This window comes from Sus scrofa, chromosome 17 (genome assembly GCF_054392235.1).
Source record: "Sus scrofa isolate SSC_HxYL_T2T_F1_AM1 chromosome 17, Sscrofa_HxYL_maternal_Yorkshire_Landrace_v2.0, whole genome shotgun sequence".
Taxonomy (NCBI): Eukaryota; Metazoa; Chordata; class Mammalia; order Artiodactyla; family Suidae; genus Sus; species Sus scrofa.
Genome location: NC_139399.1, coordinates 24,518,608 through 24,540,857, shown reverse-complemented (window position 1 = coordinate 24,540,857; position 22,250 = coordinate 24,518,608). Strand labels below are relative to the sequence as shown.

At 38.8% G+C, this 22,250-nt stretch overlaps 1 protein-coding gene across 3 annotated transcripts in view; it reads right to left on the bottom strand.

Annotated features, from left to right (window-relative positions):
* The window catches only part of PLCB1 (phospholipase C beta 1), a 746,923-nt gene that overhangs the window by 521,718 nt on the left and 202,955 nt on the right, over positions 1-22,250 (bottom strand). The gene's annotated exons all lie outside the window — the stretch shown is intronic.

Here is a 22,250-nt window from a genome sequence, read left to right as displayed (position 1 = left end):
TGGAAGGGACTGTCATGTGCACTGTGGGATGCTGAGCTTCTACCCACTAGATGCCAGTGGTGCCCGCCCTCAAGTTGTGATAAACAAAAATGTCCCCAGACATTGCCAAGTGCTCCCTGCAGAGAGAGGGAGAGGGTAAAAGTGTGCCTATTTGAGAAACATCACCGTGAGGCCATGAAATAAACATTTTCTTTATTGAGGAGTAACAGAAGGCATTGCTAAATTCAATGATTTGCTTGGCAGTTTGAAGGATGGACAATAATAGAATCCTCGGTTCTTTATTCTGGTTCTGGGTTGAAGCAACAGCAGCTTTGTCCTATGCCTTGAGTAGCAGTTAGACTATGTAACTCTAGCTGCTATAACAGATAAAATCCCAATGCCTTAATTTATTGCAATATTATTCCTTACTCACATTGCAATCCAATGTAGGTATTCCTGTCAGATGCACTTCCTACAGGTGACCACTCAGAAACCCCCATCTCCTTACATCCTTGCTTCCATCATCTTCAACACACAACTGGAATTCCCTCTTATTCTGTTTGGCCGGGGTGGGGTGGGGATGGGGAAAAGATGGAGAGAAGAGCACATCCTCTTTGTAACCACATCAGTCTGGAAACATCACACATCACTTCTCTCACTTTATTGGTGAGAAATAGTCAGGTAGTCCTTCCCTGAGAAAATGTTTTCCAACAATAACCCTACATTGTCAAAGAAAAATATGGTTTTTTTGGTGTGTGTTTTTCTAGCCATCTATGCCTCAGCTCTGTGTTTTCCAAAGCAACTACACAAATATCCCAGCCTAATAAGAAGCCTGTAAGTTAGGTGAATATAATTGTCATTGTGTATGTGTTATTTCCCCATTTTACACATGAAGTTTGAACACAAATAGTTCCTGTGACTTGAGGTTATATCCTAGAGATAGAACCCCAGACTCTGACTCTATGTTGTTTCCAACTTCAAGGCAGGTGACCCATAATAAAGAGAGTGACTTTAGCTAAAAATGGTGGGGGTGCTCTTATAAGCACCATTGCTGGAGTCTAACTTGTCCTTGCCATTAATGGTTGTATGGGACATCAAACAAGTAATTTAGTCATTCAGAGCCTCCATTTTCACATACAGGGATAATCATAGATTCCATACAATAGGATGGTCATGACATTTAAATTAGGTAATACATGCATAGTACTTAAAACAATCTCCAATACATCTTGGCTATTGATATTATGCCACAAGAAATAATGAACACATGATCTATAACTTACAGAATTTTCTGGCTATTATACATCACATTTAAATTGCATGTATTTTGGGGTCTATTTAGCTTTGTCCACATTAGCCTGATTACAAAGAACAAATACACACTCTTTGACTTTGGCAGATGTACTCATTTCCACAGTAGAAACTGGGAAAGGAGGCATGTGGGAAAGAAAGTGCAGATGAATCAGCGTAAATCCATCCCCACTGCTGGAAAGCAGCCCAGAGTGTAAGCCCCACTGACGGCAATGGGGTAGAATCATGTTCATTTGAATACCAAGGGCCACGTGGAGCATTATGAAAGATGGAAGCAAGGTCAAATGCTTTGCGTGTTCTGCCAGTTCAGCAGCCAGAAACTCCATGGCTGAGAACAGAAGCCCAGAACCCAACCTCACTTTCCAGTTCATGGTGTTGAATCATCCCGTTTTGCGGATGTAGAAATACGAGACATGAGTCCCAAACCCATGTTTGCTAATTCTTGGGCCAACTGTGTTATCTGTACTGCTCTCATATCTGTGTTACTTTATCTTCTACAATTCTATAGAATGGAGTGAAATTAAGCCACAAGATGCTTAAGTAGAGAAGTCTACAGAGGATCTCTCCAGAAGCTGTCAATTTTTCCCATACACAATCACCTTTTTGAGTTTAAGAGATATTTCCCCAAATTGGAAGATGAGACCCCACCTTCTGTGATCATCTGACATTATTTCTTTAATAAAAATGAAGCAGAAAAAAAAATAACAATTTGACTCCAACAACAAGCTCTTTGTTTAGGATCAAAATACTCCAAAGCCCCTCTTTCCATTGGCTGAAGATGTAATGGCTTGGTGGATGCAGACATCACACCTCAGTGACTTCTGTCAAAAGATGGGCATGAAAAACTGCCCCTACCCCTTTGGCACAGACATGCCCTCAACCACAAAACCTCGTGAAAGTCATCAGCCTGCCAGGAGCAAAAGAGAACAGTATAAACAAAACAAAACAAACAAACAAAAATCCCTCAAATGTCAGCTCTGGGTAACATGCTTCGACTGATTTTAATAAGGAAAAAAAATTCACGTGGATGGAATCTCATTCTTTTAGGGTATATATTTGGCCTTGAGACTATAATGGCAAGCAGAGTATTCCAAAAGCAAGTCTCTGTCTCAAAAAGATTCTTTTGATAGAACCCCAAGAATGGGTTCTTAGAGCCAAATCCTGATTTCAATTATGCAATATTTTAATATCATCTGGAGGTCAAGCAAATTCCACTGGGTACTTTTGAGCTTTGTTTTATTGACCGAATTGGCAGCATAAATACCTTTAGATATGTGAGTGTATACACACACACACACACACACGTATATGTGTATACATATATATATATATATACATGTGAGTCTGTGTGCACATATGCAAGTGTGTGAATGGAACTTCTGCTGGCTGAATTTTTGATCTACAAAAATGTCTATTTCTTAAGATCCAACCTCATATATTCAAGAAGTGCCTAATATATATTAAATATGCAATATCCCCAGAAAACCTGTATCATGCCCTAGGAGAATACAACATCATGATTCCTACTTCTTTCCTTCATTGTCCATTCTATTTTACATCCATCCTTTATGACACAGCAAAGGACTCAGAGGTTGTCATCTCAGCTTCAGATAACATTTCTTCAATTCAACTAATAACAAATGGCATCAAAATGTCCAGACAGAGTCTTTTAGAATATATTACGTGTCAACGAGTTTATCCTCAAAGTAGGTTTGCAGAACACTCTGCTGACTTTGCAGGAAACCTTGAGCGCTATCAAGAAAATAGAAATCCTAAACCAGTTCTTCCACAGATTCAGGAAAGCTCTGTAAGGTGAGATGTGTTCAGCAGAATTACAGAACTGAGAGCTGGTCAGCGACTGAGATATGGGGGATGGTCTGATGTAACCAAACCATTGAAAGGAGGTTTTGGCAACATTTGAAACACTTCCAATGATACCCTTTACTGAAGCAACATGGCAGTTCTACAGCTATAAAATGCAGCCTTTTGAGCACTTACACGCAACACTTGGAAGAACTGCTCCTTGTTACAGTAGGTAAGTATACAGGCTCAAGCATACAGGAATTAGACTGTCTGGGTTCAGATGTCAGCTTTAGAGCTAAAGCTGTAAGACTCGGTGCAACTTACTTAAACTCTCTGTGCTTTAGTTTCCCCTCTAAAAAAGAAAAAGAGAATATATCTGCCCCCTCTCCTTGCTATAAAGATGAAGTGAGTTAATACAGTATAAGGTTCTAAGAACAAGGCTTAGCACATGATAAGCAATTAATAGATAAGAGTTTATTATTATTGATTCAATACCATTGTTTCTATTCATTCTAAGGCCCCCAAATTTTATCCTGTATTTTTTTAAGCAGGAGTGGGGGAGTGTCTTTAAGTGGGTTTCATAACCAGGAGAGAACTATTCATGAGGACCAACTGTCACTTACCTATTTTCTTATTTTCAAATGAAAAATATGTCAGCATTTAACAAGAAACAAACCTGAAACACAGCCCCTTTACAAACACTGAAGTCATGCTTATTTTAATGTACATTTCTGCTGTGTAGGAGATTTCATGAACTTCATAAGTGTGCTCATGAAGTTGCACTGTGGTGAGCCAGTCCAGAGTTAAAAGAGACCTAACTCTAATTTAGGTACCTGTTGGGGCATAGCTCTGTATTTCACAAGAGGACTCTGAAGCAAGCTCTGTAAGTGAACCGTAACCCAAATCAATCGAAATCAAGAGCTGATTTTCCTAAAAGAACGATGCTGAACAGTCTCACTGTAAACCTAGCTTTGGGCTCCACTAGCAGGGAAAGATATCATTGCCATTGGTGGCATTATCATTGCACATGGGACAAAATATGGTAGCTTCAGGAGGAAGCTGGATTCCTGACATTCCTTATGAAAAAAGGAAATGTTCCAGTCTTCTGCATGCAAGGATGGAAAGGAGAGAATGGCTGCAAATGTGGCAGACAGAAACAAGTCTTTATTTTGGCCTGAGAGGACAAAATGCTGCCTGTATTTAAAGACCTGGCAGCTCAGGTTGAGATGCTTTCAACCATTTCCAAACACATCTGCTAGAAAACCAAGTAAACATTTTAGAAGTCTTCTCTGAAAGAGGCTGAGATTAACATAGACATGTGTAAAATCAAACTTCTCCCTTTATAGAACACTGGCTGTAACTACAGAAATATAGAATTAAATTTTGTTATTTAAGACCTCCTGAAGATAGCCAATTGAGTAACAGTATTGAGTGAAGGTATCACTTTAATCTTATAACCTTATTTGACACTGGATTTTGAAAATATTGGGGCTATTCAAGTTTGAAAGCATTCCCTTGATTTTTGCCCTCAGTACTATGTCTTATACATCTGGATAGTTAGTTGACCAGATGTCTGTGATTAGTTATGATATCTTAATATTATGTGTATGACTCATTTTTCTCTCTAAGCAATCTCCCCACCCCTTCCCCCAGGGAGTCTTCTAGGAACCCTGGAGCAGCAAGAACTCTCTTGAGATATTTTATTTGGGGGCATTTGTCTCAGAGCATATCAAAACTCTAAACAACATCAACTTTAACATGCCCAAATTAGCAAAGCAGTAGAGTTGTAGTAAGCTATGGTTTCATAGGGCTGTCTACTTATTTAATTCTTAAAATTATAAAATTCCTATATAAATATATATTTACATATAAAATATGTTATTTATATTTTATATATCCTTAAAAATATATATTTATAAATCCTCCAATAATAAAGAAATAATAAATAAAACATACCAATATAAAGGATGCAGAACAACAAAAATTAAAATGGAATGGTTAGGACCACTATCAGGCAATGTACAAAAAAGCCACTAGTCATATGCTTAAAAATTAAGATAAGAAAAGCCAACACAGTGACAAGAAAGGCTGGCTGCAGACACCAGCAATTCCTGCATCTGCCTCCTCTTTCCATTTTGAGCACTCTGCAGAAGTAGCAGAATTCAAATTTAAGCTACAACAAAGTTCAGCAAAGGAAATGAGAGAAAAAAGGATTTGGTGAACAATTTAAGAAAATTTACCCCTAGTTATGTTCTCATATGTGTGTTTGTGTGTGTGTACGTATATTACTACATATGCATATACATATCACTATATACGTATTTACATATAAGATATATTGTTGTTACCAAAATGAATTAAAGATGATTGATTTTATACAGTGACAACTAGAAGACCATATACTTTTTCAACAATGTGTGAAATAACTTACCAGCCAGAAAAGCCTACTCAGGGGGCCTTAATATACTGCAAGTTCATTTAAAAATTAGAATACAGAATTGTGCATGAAGTGAAATTAGGAAGACCCATTTATCCACCAAAGTAAACTATGATGAGTAAGCCTTCTTTGGCAGAGACTGCTAATTGCTCTCCAATATCCAAGCTTCCTTCCTTCTTTTTGCTAAGTGCAGCCTCTAAGTGTTGATTGGACTTTTGACTACTGACCTAGAGACTACATTTCCCATTTCTCCTTGCAGGCAAGCATAGTCATCTGACTCAGTTCTGGCCAATAGTATGTGCTAACATTCCACTTGATGTCTTTAAAAGGAAACTGCTTGCTTTCCACTTTCTTCTCCCTTCTCTCAGCTGGAACAAAAATTTGATGCTGTGACCCATGTTCAGTCACATAAATACTCTAGCGTACATACGGTAGAACACAGATAAAAAAGACCAGGGTATCTGGACAACCACATGCAAGAGGATCACCTTAAACCGCCCATGGGTTCCAGACATAAACAGGGAAAAGAAATATAGCTTTCATCTTGTTTAGATGTTTTGTTTGGACCCCGTGGGAGTAGCCATGTCAACATTCAACTTTAATTGAACATCAAATAATTTTTGTTTCAGTGTGTATACCTCAGGTTTTATAAACAGGTATAGGTATATATATATATATATATATATATATATATATATATATATATATACATTTGAGAAACTTCTGGAAGGCCACTGAAGTAAATAAAAACAAGATGCAACCTAGCTCTGATTTCTTTTTTAAATGTTTTTTAAAAAAAAAAAAAAAAAGAGGAGTTCCTATTGTGACTCAGCAGGTTACAAACCCAACATTGTGTTGTAAGGATGCAGTTTTGATCCTCTGCCTCATTCAGTGCGTCCAGCATTGCCACAACCTGCAGTGTAGGCCACAGATGCTGCTCAGATCCAGTGTTGCTATGGCTGTTGTGTAGGCCTGCAGCTACAGCTTTGATTCGACCCCCAGCCCTAGAACTTCCATATGCCGCAGGTATGGCCACAAAAGAAAAACAAAAAAGATAAGACACTGGGAGCTACCTGGACAGAAGGTATATCTAGTAACAGGCATTCTGTGGCTTCAAAATATCATTGGTTAGTAGCTAAGTCACCAGCAGAACTTTGAAGCAGTAAATAACCTACATTGGGAACAATTTTATGAGTTACGAGAAAGAAATGTATTTTTTAAGACTGGTTAAATCATAGGCTAAGGAAAACCATAACCTATCATTGCTAGAAAGCTTTAAAACAATTGCAAATCACCTGCTCTAGCTTTCAGCATTGTTCTGCTCTGCTGAGGGAGCTGGGCTGGAATGCAAACCTTCCAGCTCCAGAGTCTTATTCTCGGTACATGGGTAAATATTTGCAAGCTGACAAACAAGCCACAACACACAATTAAAACCATGTAAATTACTTTGTATTAAAAATCTAATATGGAGAGGTCAACCCATACTCCATAATTTCCCAGAGAATTAATTCTTAGTATCTGGAGTTTTAAAAAAATAAGTTAGGAATCTTCCTGAAGTTAGACCCATGTAAACACATCAGCAGATATTTACACTTCCACATAGGAACACTTAAAGGAGAGCAAAATATTTACTTACATGACCCCAAAGGGTAAATCACTTTTAAAAGAGTAAACTTTTAATTACTCTTAACTAGAGTAGAAAAGTGGGTAAAAATACTTGTCACTTCATACAGATTTTCAATATATTCTAAAAAAAAGTTTGCTTCCTGGAAACCACAGCTTCTTCACTGGACTGTGTCCTTTGCCATTCAGGTCAAGGGTATCATTCTCTGTGGAGCTTCCAAGGTCCCTGAACAAAGACAGCCCTTCATCCTCCATGCTTTCTAGCACTTGCTGAACATTCTATTATACCACTTAATTCTGTGATTATCCATTTGCCAAATGCCTCCCATGTAACTAGGAACTCCTAGCAACGGCCCAGGCCATGGGCCATCACATACGTCCAAGGGCATGGACTCTAAAGACAGGTAGAGTGCAAATCTTATCTCTACCAAATAATATGCACGTGACCTTAGGCATGTTACCTTACCTTCCTGAACCTGATCCCTAAACTAGGTGACATTTTTAAATGGGCAAGTCTAAGGATTAAATGAGAAAAATATATTTCTCAGAGGAGTGACTGGCACATCATAATTGCTATGTAAGTTTTTTTTTCAAGTTAGTTCCTGATTCCATAGGTGCCTAATAAGTACTTATTTTAACAGAAAATTGAGTTAAAACCATAGCACACTAGCCTCAAAGATAATATGAATCTTAAAGGCAAGTATTACTATTAGAACATTTAAAACTTTTCCTGGAGTTCCCCGGTGCCCTAGCAACTGGGGACTCAGTATTGTCACTGCTTGGTCCTTGTCACTGCTGTGGCTTGGTTTACATTGCTGGCCTGGGAACTTCCATGTGCCATAGGCACAGCCAAAAAAAATTTTTTTTTAACTTTTCAAATGGAAACATAACTTCATGAAACATTGGGATGGCCACAACCCAACAAAATTACCTCAAGAGAAGATTCCAGAAAAACAGTCTAGGTAAGAGAGGCTACAACCCTTTTATCTGTAAAAAGGTCACCACACCAAAAACCTATAAAAATGAAAGGATGGAGAACTATAACTCAGATGAGGGAGAAAGGAAAAAACCCAGAAAATCAGCTAAGCGAGAGGAGATTCTTAGCCTCCAGGAAAAAGACTTTAGATTGTTGATGCTGAAGATGTTGCAAGACATTGGAAATAAACTGGAGGTGAAGATGGATAACTTACAGGAAACACTGACCAAAGAGATACAAGATATAAAACTTAAACAAGAAGAGATGCAAAATACAATAACTGAAATTAAAAATTCACTAGAAGCAACCAACAGCAGAATACAGGAGGCAGAAGAATGAATAAGCGAGGTGGAGGACAGATGAGTGGAAATTACGGATGCGGAACAGAAAAGAGAAAAAAGACTGAAAACAAATGAAGAGAGTCTCAGAGAACTCTGGGACAATGTTAAACGCAGCAACATCCATATTATAGGGGTGCCAGAAGGAGAAGAGAGAGAGAAGGGGACAGAAAAAATATTCCAAAAGATAATACCTGAAAACTTCCCTAAAATGGGAAAGGAACCACTCCCTCAAATCCAGGAAGCACAACAAGTACCATATAAAATAAACCCAAGGAGGAATACACTGAGACACATATTAATCAAACTGACCAAAATTAAAGACAAAGAGAAAATCTTGAAAGCAGCTAGGGAAAAGAAACAAGGAACATACAAGGGAACCTCAATAAGGTTATCAGCAGATTTTTCAGCAGAAACTCTGCAGGCCAGAAAGGAGTGGCATGATATACTTGACATGATGAAAGGAAAAAACCTCCAACCAAGATTACTTTACCCAGCAAGGCTCTCATTCAGATTTGAAGGAGAAAGCAAAACCTTCACAGATAAGCAAAAGTTGAGAGAATTCAGCAACCCTAAACCAGCCTTACAACAAATACTAAAGGAACTTCTCTAGGCAGAAAAGAAAAGACAGCAGCAGGAAACAAAAATTCCACAAATGACAGGGCTCACCAGTAAAGGTATATATACAGTAAAGATACGAAATCATCCATGCACAATTATACCACCAAAATCAGAAATCATGAGAAGAGGTGGGTACAAATGCAGGACACTGGAGATGAATTTGCAATTAAGAGAACAACAACTTAAAACAATCTTGTATACATATAGACTCTTATATCAAAACTTCAGAATAACTGCAAACCAAAAATCTACAATTGATACACAAACAAGGAAATATATCTCATAGTAAATAAGTGCATAATCCACCATGAAAGGGGTCATTTGACATCATTCTTGGAATGCTGAAGTCTTCTTACATCTAATTCTGATTTCCTCTCCATCAAAGAATTTATGATAATTATAATTAAATAATACAACTGTACAATTAAATAATATAGGTCTACAATTGTATTATTAATAACCATTTCCCTCCATGGTACAATGTAAAGTCTATAATGTCTTGTTTATCACATTACCTAGAATGGTGTAATACCTTTATTGAGGAATCAATGAGATGTAACAAATTGTGAGGACATATTTATATAGTTACACTGTTTTTTAACCAACTTATGCATTTTATATTTTACTTATTTTCAGAGGGTGAATTATTTTTGTTATTCTTACCAGTTGTTATTCTTTTTATTACGCTATATAAAATATTTAATGGTATATAAGCCTTTCTTCTTTATAAATTTTAGTTGCATAATACACACAATTTTAATATAATGCTAATTTTTAAAGAATAATTGAAATATAATAGATAATACTAAATAGTAAAGATGAAAGCCATACAAAATGGGACAAAGTATAGAATAAATTTCCTATTTGTCTCAGCATATTTTCCATTCCACTTCTCTGAAGGGAGTCGCTTAATATGTTTCTTAAGATCCATGATTTAATAATCTGTGTGAATGTAATTGTGTTTAAATATAAGCATTTTATTTTGTAAAAAAAAAAAAAAAAATTTAAAGAACAGGCATTCTTCCTAAACCATGCAAACCAATCACTAGATATTACTGAACATGAAAAGAAAATTGTATGCAGGGATGAATATATTTGCTTTGGAATTAGTTAACTAGCTAGCTACCTACAATTATAAAAGAGCTATGAAGATACAGCTGAAGGGTAAGATTTAAAATGTTCTTTAATTACTGTATGATAATAGTTTCTTACCACTATGCACTCAGAATTGTCAATTCAAACTGTTTCCAATTTGAATTCTACCAAGTTTTCTTAATTAGTTTCTAACAAGATTTGCTTCATTAATGGAGTTTTTATTATTGTTGTAATTAAAAATAATTATGGAATATGTGCACACTCCTCAAATAAAAAGAAAAAATAAATAAAAAATAATAAAAAAAGAAAAACAGTCAAAAACGCAAAATCCTAGCTCAGAATGGCAGTCCTTCCTTTGAAGACCTGGAATGCAAAATCTAAAACACTGCTTTAAAGAATATGCACTAAGGAGCTCCTGCTGAGCTACAGTGAACAAGCAATTCAACTGCAGAGGCTCAAATAGCTACAGAGGTGTGAGTTCAATCACCTGGCCTGACACAGTGGGTTAAGGATCTGGCATTGCCACAGCTGTGGTATAGGTCCCAGTTGTGGCCTGGCTTCAATCCCTAGCCAGGGAACTTTCACATGCCATGGGTGCAGTCATTTAAAAAAAAAGAAAAAGATACACATTTTTTTTTTTAAACTAACCAAGAAGATCAACGTTGTAGGTTTTTGTTTGTTTGATTTGTTTCGTTTTTGTCTTTTTAGGGCCGTACCCGTGGCATATGGAAGTTCCCAGGCTAGGGGTCGAATCGGAGCTGTAGCAGCTGACCTACGCCACAGCCACAGCAACTCTCGATCTGAGCAGTGTCTCCGACCCATACCACAGCTCACGGGCAATGTTGGATCCGAATCTGACTAGCATCTATGAGGATCGAACCCACGTCCTCATGGATGCTAGCCAGGTTTGTTAACCACTGAGCCGCGACGGGAACTCCAATGTTGTAGTTTTAAGCCATTTCTTTATTACAGAGCAAGTCTGCAATGTCTCTTCTGTCTCAGTAGTTAATTCCCATGATCTCCACCCCCGTGAATAGGTGGTGTCTTCGAATTGCTTGTATCATGATTGTGATACAAAGAAAACTTGTTTAAATGCAATGTTTCACAAGAAAAGTACCTGAAAACCTGTCCCTTTACTGTGCCAGTGTCTAAAATCATCAGAAACTCGAACATTTTCATCCTTCAAAAATTATTTAGAAATTCTTCTTACCTGGAAATTTCCTATGAGCACCTGGCAAATACCTAGCAACCCAGCCATAGTCTCTTAATGTGGCTTCTCATAAGCAGCAACGCCTGTGACCAGCATCTGAACACAGTCATTTTTTTTTTTTTTTTTTTTTGGAAGGTGAAGTGAGAGAGAGGGAAAGAAAGCCAATGAAAGTGTAATATCAAAAAAGGCAGCTCTGCAGAGCTTCAGGAATGTTTCATCAGAACTCTCAGAGCTAGAGTGGAACACGTGTCAAGTTATCACACCCAAGGCTGGAGAGAGCACAGGCATTTATACACCAATTCACAAAAGTCACTATATGAGGGCTGCTCCTATGGTTACAAACATTCTCTGGCTCACCCAGCTGCCACACGTTCTAGTAGAGCTGCATTTAGAATTTTGATAAAAAATAAAAGGAGCAGCATTCAGGCACACAGTCTGATCTTAGCAGGTAGAAATGGGCTGGAGCAGTGAAAGGTCTGAGGGATGGGGGAAGGGGACCACCAGCATTCACCACACTTAGCTAAGCCTTTGCCCATTTATAAATTCCAAGAGTAGGAGTTCCCTGGTGGCTCAGTGGGTTAAGGATCCTTCATTGTCACTGCTATGGCTCTGATTATAGCTGTGGCACAAGTCCAATCCCTGGTCCTGGAACTTCTGCATGTCATGGGTACAGCCAAAACCAAAAAGGAGAAAGAAAGAAAAGAAAAATAAACTCCAAAAGTGAAATAACTTAAATAATTAGGATAAAAAAAAAAAAAAAACTAACAAGTAAACACAACCCATGTCTGATCACTGAGAAAGTGATTCTAGAAATAGGTTGGGATTCTGAGGTCTACACATTCCTGAGACTGAATTAACACTAAAAGCCAATGGGAAAATGCCTCTTCAAATCGATTACACTTTGGTAAAATAAAGTGAGAGGAAATTAGTGCTCTTATTCTCTTTCAGCACTTCTATCTCAAGATAGTTCAGGACAGGACATCCCCAGCCCCAACAGAGAAGACCTGTCAATGGCAGGTTTTGCCCATTGATACTATGCAAAGCCTCATTCATTCAGAAACATCTGCATAATATTTATGATACACAAATCATAATTTGAAGTACAGAAAAACATATCAACCAGGTAATGCCTGATGTGACTAACCTTTTTTGTATGCTTTCTAACAGTCTGTTGTTTATAGTGTCCTTTGGATTGATGATGTATTTGAAAGAACATTAAGAACTGTTCCTGATGCTTCTACAGAATATGAAGACATATCTTTCAGTAATATTTCACTAGTACAACTTCTGCGATGATGGGCAAATAATCCTTGTCTCTCTCTCTTTCTCTCTCTCTCTCTCTCACACACACACACACACACACACACACACACACTTTAGGGACTGTGCACTCTTGAAAGCCCTAGCACTAAGTTCTATTCATAATTTTATTTTATTTTTCTTTTGGTTCCCCTATCCCATACCCTTCCTTTGTGTTAAGTTTCTCTGCATATTATAAACACTTTTTGAATTTTTCCTTTTTTCTTTTTTTTAATTGAAGTATAGTTGATTTATGATGTTGTGTTAGCTGTATGCATCACAGCCTAGTACAGTGTTATAAGAGCCACTGTAGTTGTCAGCTAAATTCCAGGAAAGACGCAATAGTACATCTTTCTTCTTGATTTTAAAGTCAACATCTTTCTTCTGAATCTCTAACTCTCCCACTTAACTCTTCCCTCCAGATAAATATATTTAAAAGAACAGCTGGACCGCACATAAAATTGAGCAAAAGCATTGCTGAAAGATAATTTTGATAAACTAGCCCATTTTTTTTTTTTTTTCCCAGCAAGGACTGATCCTAGTATTAGGCCAGATGCTTCGGGCTTACAAACACTGATAAGGTTCTGTAATGATGAAAGGGAATCATTGTTAAACAGAGCCTTTAAAAAAAAAAAGTCTTCACATTCTTTGATAATCCTTCTCTCAAGAGGTGGAGCCCAAGTCACTTTCTTAAACATGGGGTCTTAGTGACTGGCTTCTAACTTACAGAAGCCTAGTCATAAAGGACAACACAGCTGCTGCTCCAGGTTCTCTCCCTCGTGAGCCATTGCCCCTTTGGAGCACTGAGGCACCAAGGGAGAAGCCCAGCTACCCTGAACCATGCTACTGGAAGACCACCAGGAAAGAATTAAGCTTAGATAACCAAGCTCAGGCGCCCTAGCTGTTCCACACCCCAGATGTTCCAAGCTTCCCAGCCAGACCATAAATATATGAGTACAGAAGGAAGCCTTAGAGGTCACTCTGGCCCCAGGCACCTTCTGAGTGTAGATTCCTGAGAGATCTCAAAGGATCACTACCTACTACAACCCAGAATCAAAAGAAATAATAATAACAAATGATTGTTGATGTCTTACATAACTAAGTTTGGGATGGTATGTTATATATTAATATATCTATCTGTAATCAATATATATTAGTAATATATATCAATAGATGGATAGATAAACAGATAATCAGTCTATGGTCAGTTATACATCTGTCACATTATGTTCTTATAAATAAAGTGTCCTACTTTAAAGTATCCATGACTATGATTCAGAAAGGATATAAAACATATCTGAAAGAAAGGAACGGCCACATTCTCCAAGTGTGTGTGTATCAGAGGTCATTCTGGTCAGATCTCTCTGGGGCCTGTGTTTCCAAAGCAATCAGAGAACTGGGTTGGACTGGAAACCCTTTACACTCGGTGGGGTGGAGCTCTGGCTGCAGCAGGCAGCTTTTGTGAAAAGTTACACTTCTCTAATAAACACAAACCATTCCTTTCAGTTGCAACCCAACATGAGGTATATTTTTTATGTCAGTTTGGTCACACTTTGACATGTGGTACAGCCCCAAACAATTCAACACACGCCTGGTCAGTAACAGCTACTTCCTCTCCTCTGACAGACCACGCAGGCTGCCCACTCTACCCAGGGGAGGCAAATTCTGGGGAAGCTTTGCCAAATTTCACGCCTTCATTTGTCATTTTTTCATTCAAAACATTGGAAGTAAATTTAAGGTCTCTTCTCTTTGCTGAGAAATACCATGTGTTGATTTAGATAAGTGTTTTTCTACTTTATGTCTGATGAGCTATGGCTCCTTAAGAGTAATTTAAGAAATGTTTGTGGAATATCTCCTTGTTATTCTATTTATGTAACCATCTTCTATCTTGGAATTTAATGAGTTTGGTTTTTTCTTAAGGGCATCACCCACAAGAATGATGACGACTCCAGGATTGCAGTCTACAGTGTTGTACCCTACCTCCCTCCTCTCTTATTTTGTACATTATTCCTTAGCTGGTATCCCTTATACATTCTCCCAAAGAACTTCACCTTATAGGATGGGGCTATTTAAACCTTAGAATGCAAGAGAAAAGGTGAAATGGGGAAGGACTGACAGAGGAAAGTAAAGGTTAGAAAAAATTAAAAAATTAGAATGGCTTCAGTCATCTAATTTTTGGAATAATATGATAGATGTCTTCAATAGGGTCCCCCATACCTGAGATAAAGGCTGGAGGGCAAGGAGGTTACGTGGGAAAAATGAGCCCGAGAAACAAAGATAGGTAAGTAGGGATGCAAGGCAGAAGGGTGAAGGACGCCAGCAGTGGGTCTGTTATTAAACAGATAACAGTTGCTGGGATGGGTCTCAGTCCTGCTGAGCAGAACGTACCTCAGATTTATCCCAATGGGGAGCTGAGGGACTTGGGTTGTTTGGGGTTTTTTAAATTTTTTTGCCACATCCATGGCATGTGAAAGTTCCAGGGCCCTGAATAGAACTTGGGCCACAGCAGCGACCTGAGCCACAGCAGTGATGTCACTGGATCTTTAACCCACTGTGCCACCTGGGAACTCCAGGACTTGGGCTTCTTCCAAAGCTCATCTGTATTGGTATAGGGCTGCTCCCTAGGGCTTTAAGTCCTTACACTTTCAGTCTGCCCAGCACATGCTGAGAACACTCCAGAGGCCAGAGAAACCTCTGTACAGAGAGCAAGAAGCTAGCAGTAGAGACTTGAGCCAAGGGAGCATGGGCAGGGCACCCACCCACCCCCTACAGGAGCCCACATCCTCCCCAATGCCATGCACTGGGTATGGCAGATATATGGTCCCTTATAGTAGTTTTGATCTGCATGTCTCTAATAATTAGTGATGTTGAACATCTTTCCATGTGTTTTTTGGCCATCTGTATGACTTCTTTGAAGAATTGTCTATTTAGATCTTTTGTCCATTTTTTGATGAGGTTGTTTGATTTTTTTTTGGTATGGAGCTACAGGAGGTGTTTATATATTTTGGAGATTAATCCCTTGTCAGTTCCTTCATTTGCAAATATTTTCTCCCATTCTGTGGGTTGTCTTTTCATTTTGTTTAGGGTTTCCTTTGCTATGCAAAAACTTTTAAGTTTAGTTAGGTCCCATTTGTTTCTTTGTCCTACCTCAACATACTATAGGCCATATATGACAAATCCACAGCTAACATTATTCTCAATGGTGAAAAGCTGAAAGAATTCCCCCTACGATCAGGAAGAAGACAAGGATATCTGCTCTCGCCAGTACTATTCAACATAGTTTTGGAAGTCGTAGCCATGGCAATCAGAGAAGAAAAAGAAATGAAAGGAATCCAAATTGGAAAGGAAGAAATAAAGATAGATGGCAGTGCTCTTTAATTAGGGATTTTCATTTGCTTGAGACATCCTGATGACTTGGTAACAGTTCTCGATCACTTACTGTTATCAAAGTCAGTCTAACATTGTTGATTCCGGACTTTATTAAATGTGTTATTTTGAGAACCATGGACTACCGATAAAATATTTAAAGAACGCCTTGCCCTCTTTGGCTTGCTATCGGAAGCCTACTGTTCCCATCCCAGGACCCATGTCAACACCCCTCCCTCCCCCCATTGCTTCAAAGTCTCTCCTAACCTCCAGGGCAGCAAAAATGTTTATTTTAAAAGTCAATTTTGCACTAACATATACCAAACACATAAGCGGCAGAACATGAAAGTTTATATGAGGAAAATAGAGGGCTGAAAAACAAATTTATGAAGTGCGTGGAGGAGGACAATAAGGGGCTGGATGAATAACAACTGGGAGCAGGCAAAGGGCTGCCTGGTTTAAAAATCTGTTTTGAATCAGAATTTTTCTCACATGTGTTCACATTTTGTTATAAAAGGGAACAAGTGCATAACCATACAAATAAACCAAGGGGAATACTTTTGTGAGTTGTGAGACTGTGTACCATGTTCTTTTGAACATAGAAAATTAGTTTACTTCCTAACTAATCTATTTCAATGATGTGCTCACAGAGAAGTTCAGAGCAAAGTGTGGGTGAGCCAAAGAAAAATACTGAGAGCCATAGAAAAATACTGCAAACCATGATGCTTCCTTTTTCTATTTTCTTCTCTTGTCTTTCCCTCTCCCTCCATAACTTCCTTCCCTTTTATTTTTATTTTTCCCTTTCTTCCTTTTTTCCTTATTTCATTCCCTTCTTTCCTTAGAATGGAGGTTACCAGAAACTAGGAGGTAGGGAAAAGAGGAAGGTAAAGATCAAAGGACAGAAACTTGCTTGGAGTTCCTGCTGTAGCACAGTGGGTTAAGGATCTGACTGCAGCAGTTTGGATCGCTGCTGAGGCACAGGTTCAATCCTTGGCCTGGTGCAGTGGGTTAAGGATCTGGTGTTGCCACAGTTGTGGTGTAGGTTGAAGCTATGACTTGAATTCCATAAGAACGTCCATAAGCTGCAGGTGCAGCCAAAAAAAAAAAAAAGAAGAGGATATAAATTTTAGGTTATAAGATGAATAAGTGCTGGAGAACTAAGGTGCTCATGGTGACTCTAGTTAATCATAATGTATACTTGAAATTTGCAAAAAAAACATTTCATGGGTTTTCAGCATTAAAAAAGATAATTACATGAGGTAATGTATTTGTTAATTAGCTTGATTGTGGTTATCATTTCACAGTGTATTCATATATCAAAACATCACATTGTATGCTGTAAATACATTTTATCCCGCATATTTCAGTAAAGCTGGAAGGAAAAAAAAAACCTATTTCTTATTAAAAGAGTTGTGCATTCCTTGACAACACGTGGATGGAGAGCAAAGGAAAGTCTTGTTAGGTACCGAGTGGGCATTAATTAAGACAAAGGCAGATTTGGGCAAACAGCACCTATCAAATGATCTGCAAGTCATGGTTTGGTTTCTCTGAGAGTTGGTTTGAGGAAAAGCAGCCAGATTAGCATGGGGACCACATATGTATTCCCTCAATGAAGCTACAGCTGCACAGCAGTGGTTCAGGGCTGGAACCTGGAACAATCTAGCCTGAGGGCAAATCTCACTATTAGTTGTGAAACTTGAAGCAAGATAATGTCTATGATCTTGAATTTCTTCATCTACAAAATGGGGAAGTTGCTGCTGCCTGATACCTGCCTCCTAAAACTCAAATCTGTGAATAGAAGGGAGCTGCTAGAACAGAGCCTGGCATATAACAGACACTGCCATAAGCATTAACTGCTGTTACATGGACTCTCAGATATTTTGTGGTTGATTCTCCCAAACCCTCAATTTTATCTGTATCTGTATCTATGTTCCCCTGAAAGATGGTAGAGTGAAAATATACTTACTGTATTAATAACAACTCGCTAACAATACAAAGAGAAGAACATGCATTAATGCATCATATACTTCTCGAAAAAGTTGCATGTATTGCTCTAAATTTAGGTGCACGCAAGCAGCCAAAATACCAAGTCACAATCTCACCTTATCACTGCAAACCTGGTGCGAATACTTTCACTGAGGCTGCTCCTTTCATCATCACATTGGCAGTGACATGAGGCATGCGGCTCACTTAATGCCTTTTGGTGATGAGTGAGAAGCGTCCTTATTTCATCAAAGTAAGGCACCACCCATGAAGTCACAACAAGGAAGAGTGAAGTGTGAACCCTCCCTCCTTACCCAGATGAGGTATGAGGAAAATGCTCTAAATTGGCTTGGGAACTGCTGCAGTAGAGCACAGAAATGGCCCCAGTTCACCAGCCTCCCTGGACCCATACCTCTGCCATCAAGAAATTGAGTCTCTTACCACACGTCTTGAATCTGGCCTTATGGTGTTCCTTGGCCAAGAGAATGTGCCAGAAGTGACCATGTGTCATATGGAGCCTAGACCTGCACCTTCTCTCTCTCTCTCAGCCCAGCCAATGTGTGAACATGCCTGAGCTAACCTGCTGGTGCATGAGACCTACGATTTAGGATTCAGTCACCCGCTGTCACTGCAGCCAGCCAACCACCAGGCATACAGGTGAGCCAGACCAGATAAACATAATTGCCTAGATGATCTCTGCCTATCTCCAACCCATAGATATAGTAGCTAAATAAATGCTTTATTGTTTTAAGCAGTCATGCTGTACAGTGATTTGTTATGCAGCATTATTTGGCAACAGGCAACTGATATAATAATGAAGGGTTGATGCTGACACCAGTTTTTGTGACTCTTGAGACCTATGTTCTTGAAGCTATAAAAAAGCAGACACTGCATAATTAAAATAGATATATAGGTGTATACATATTATAAAATATATGACATTACAGAAAGATACACTGAGAGAATGTAGATATAATACAGCTAAACAGAGCTTATTTTACATGGGACAGATTAGCTATGGGAAGGAGGTAAATGCATATCACTTTGGCCAAAGCAAAAAAAAATAGTGACAATTTTATAAAAACAAGGAGGGAGCACCACTCTCACTTTTAATACTTAACTGATTATAAATCATCATTTTCAAGGATTTTACTTTTTATCTCTCAATGTTCTTTGAAAATCAGACCACAAAAAAATATACACAAAGATAAGCATTTTGTGGATGCACTGAAAATATCATCTTTTCCCCCCCAGACTGTTTCTTATCTGCTTTTCAAGGAACATAATATTGTCACACAAAACCACAAAATATACACACAGGAAAATACAGTGACCTTGGGTAAAGAAATAATAAAACTTTGTTAATGAAATAAGTCAACAAAAATCCACTGTACAAGTACCTTGTAGAGGGTACTCTGCTAACCTGTGGGACCCCAGAGGTGAATAAAGCAGCCTCAGTGCTTTCCTGCTTTATCTGTGTAACTGAGGAGCAGACAATTAGTAACAGACAACTTTAGGAACAGACGATTACTAAACAAACAAAGAAGGGCAGGGTTTCTATAAAATAGCATTTAACCTAGTACCTTCAAAATGTTCTGAAATGAAAGGGGCAGAAGATATGCATTTGACTCATCAAAATGGTCTTAATTCAGGTGGATTATGTTCAGTAGAAGCTTTTTCCCCCCAGAAAATCAAGGTAGGAGTTAATAACGAACTTGAGTTACTGTAAGGTCAGAAAAAAAATACAAACACCTACCTCTGCTATGGTTAAAGAATTTAAAAAATAAAACCCTGGAGATGATATAAACCATAAACAAATTACAAAATATTTTTGAATTAAAGCTCTAGTATGAATACTAGGATGTATCATAGAGATAAAGCTTCATCTCTTATCACAGAGATAAGAAAAAAGAGAAAAGAAATAACTCTTGATATACTATCTTTGGAAGAAAAATAATGCCCATTAGTGCTCAAGAGGAAATAATGAGAGTTTCTAACAAACAAAAAGAGAGCAGATGAATAGGTTATTTAATCACTGTCTTTAAAACTATGAAGTTTTACTGTTACGAAGGCAAACACTAACATTTTACTCTCTATTTCTATAATCAACAAAATAACTAAAAACCTTATTTAATGGAACCAAGATGGGTAAAAAACAAATAGTCAAAGCAGGTACCAAAAGAGGCTGAAGATTACCTCCCCTCCAGCTGTGGAGCTTTAACAATAATCTGAGTTGGAGGTGGAGTTCTTTTACATGTCAAATCTGGTAACAATTGGGGTAGAGGAATTACATTTTCATTTTATGACACAAAGGATTTGCAAGTTCCCAAATTTCACATATTTGCCTGGGTTTGGGGGAGGGTAAAACTGTTCACTGAATGACCACTTAGAGAGTGCTCACTTGTGCCAGGCACTCCAGGAGGTAATGGAGGTGGCAGGTGTGATAAGGATGATGCAGCTCTTGTTGCCATGGAGCTCACAGTCTGTGATGGTGGACATTCCTGGAAGAAACCATTGCCCAAATGAGGCTGTGATTACAGAATGCCTGTGGCAGTGTCCCACAGGTCTTAGGCTAGCCTGGGAGGCTCAGCAAGGCTGCCCAAGGACTTGCCAATTGAGCTGAGATCTCAAAGGTGTGAAGATCTCAAAGTCAAAGGAAGATAGGGAGAAACTGTCCCTGCCGAGTGAGAACATGGATAAGCCTGAGGAAGTGGAAGGAGACTTTTGTGAAGGGAACAGGGTGGGCACAGGGGACAGTGACCGAAGATACGGACAAAACTACAATTCAAAAAGACATGTCCACCCCTACTTTCAATGCAGCACCATTCACAACAGCCAAGACATGGAAATAACCTAACTGTCCATCGACAGGTGAATGGATTAAGAAGATATGGTACATACACTCAATGGAATACTACTCAGTCATTAAAAAAGGGCCGCATCTGGGGCATATGGAAGTTCCCGAGCTAGGGGTTGAATTGGAACTGCTGCCATTGGCCTATGCCATAGCCACAGCAATGCCAGATCCTAGCCGTGTGTGTGACTTACACCACAGCTCACAGCAATGCTGGATCCTTAACCCATTGAGCAAGGCCAGGGATCGAACATTCATCCTCATGGATGCTAGTTAGATTTGCTTCCACTGAGCTATGATGGGAACTCCAACAAAACCAATTTATAAAGAGCAAAGAAACTCAACTTTCAAGATCTATGTGTTTCTACCTCCCAAACCTTGACGTCTCTCTATGTTAGGACAGGTGCAGCTCTGGTTCCCTGGAAAGCAGAGACTGAGATAGAGATTTTTATATAAACATTTATTAAGGAATGCTTATGGGATCAGTACCTACAGGAGGGAGGGGAGAGAGGAGGTAGGGGCAGAAGGAGAAGTTAGACTGTGGTACAGTTCTAAACATACCTCAGCCAACCCCACTGGAGCAATGAATTGAGATGCCCTACAGAGATGTCCTGAGTTGGACTGAGAGGGCTGAGTCTTCTATAATGAAATCAAGGATGTGTATTACAGGAAAGAACGCAAGTGTAGGCAAGACTGCTCTTCCCAGACAATGCCAATTCCCAAAGAAGGGATCATCAATAAGAGATCATGAACCAGTAGCTAGTACCTAACCAGGACTGATTAATTCACCTGTTGGCCAGGGTGGGGATAGACATGGGGATACAAAAAACGACTTCCTTCAGTTTTTTTGGAATCACCTGTTCCAGAGTACTCCACGATGACATCTTCCCTTGGATTGCCCAGCAATGTGGCTCGGTGGCTCGTGTACTTTGTTGAGTTCACATCAAAACCATAAGAGAGTTTCTGCATGGAGAGAATCAGTCCTGCCAGACATCAATAAAGTGTCCAAGTGCTTATTCAAGGAGAGTAAAACTGCCAAGATGATAATTGCTTGTAACTGGAAGCAGGCAAAGAAATTAATGTTGCTGAAGTGTGTGCAGTCCCCTGAGAGCTGGCAAATTTAGTCAAGATTGCCCATCATTAGAAAAATCAGAGTGAAATGTTTCGGTTAGTATGGTCAGCTTTCCCGGAAATCCATGAGTGGTCATGGTTAACATGGTAAATATTTAATTCCATCACTGACGACTGCCCTTTGCCTCCAGCATTTACCTCGGCAGCTCTGAGAGCTTAGGTAAACATATGGGCTCCTTTCCCTTGCCTAGTGCTCCTTCTGGCTTAGCTGAAGGCTGTGGGAC